Below are 1176 nucleotides of genomic sequence, written 5' to 3' on the forward strand. Positions count from 1 at the left end.
GAGAACAGCTTGATGCCCGGGTTAAGATTATAGAAATGTTCACAAGGACAGGGTCAAGGAAAACTTTTAAAAACACCAGCTCTGAGTAAGCCTGGGGCCTGCANGATGCCCCTCTCCCAGCCCCGGGCCCTGGGGATGGCGTCCCTCCAAACAGGTCGAGTGGGAGTGGATAAGGCCTCCGCCAAGCTGCATCTCCTCATGGACAACACATCCAGGTAACGGGTGTAGAAACAAACCTCATAAGAAATGTACAAATATAAAAAGCTACAAACATTAATAAATTACAGCATCACGAAACACAAATACTTCACAAGGTGCTAGCAAAGTAACTGCATCCCCGACCCTCGCCGTACAAGGAGGAGGACCGAAGAGCTGGTGTGAGACTGGAGACGCGGCTTTCGGGGCGAGTGGGAGGGGCCTCTGTACGGTCCGCTCTGAGAGGCNGAGTGTAAGGCCGCGCAGGCGCCGTTGTTTTTCAGGCAATACCTTAGTTCCTAAGAGGAAAATAAGAAGGAGTAACAAAAGGAAAGGAAAGAAAAAGGGTTGGGGGGCCAGAACCCGACCATCCATCAGAGAAGGGGGTGGGGGAGCAAAAACTCGTATAAAGGTTAATGAAGGACTCTATAGAAAGAAATTCCTAGAGATACTTTTGCTCTTGTAAAAAAGAAGTCATTTAAAAAGCTATTTACACGCTACATTCTATGAAAAATATGCTNCCGGAAATACATCTAAAATGAAAATACAGGATTGCCTGAGAAACAAACCCAGCCCCTCCGTGTCGATGGGTGAACACCGCCACCTGAGATGGCCCACACTCATGACGCCACCCAGGGGGGGCTCAGACAAGGGCTGCCGTGCTGGCTCCAGCCCTGTGGCCCTGCTCACCCGTCTGCCCACTCAGGGCAGGGTGCCTTGGCCTAGAAGTGCTCTTCCAGAGTGGGGCCCCTCCACGTGGCTTAGCCTAGGTCCCCCGGACCCAAAGTCGTGGCTGAGCTGTCACCCTTCCCCTGTGACCCCCCACAGTGGCTCCTCCAACCCACTAACNCACCAACCTAACTGTGGGTCCTGACAAGCCCAAATGTCCCTAGGCATTTGGGATGTGTGTGACACCCACTCCCTAGCCTGCTACCTGCCAGCCAGAGAGCTGGGGCAACCTCGTCCTCACTGGTCAAGTGC

Source organism: Mus pahari, chromosome 16 (genome assembly GCF_900095145.1).
Source record: "Mus pahari chromosome 16, PAHARI_EIJ_v1.1, whole genome shotgun sequence".
Lineage (NCBI taxonomy): Eukaryota > Metazoa > Chordata > Mammalia > Rodentia > Muridae > Mus > Mus pahari.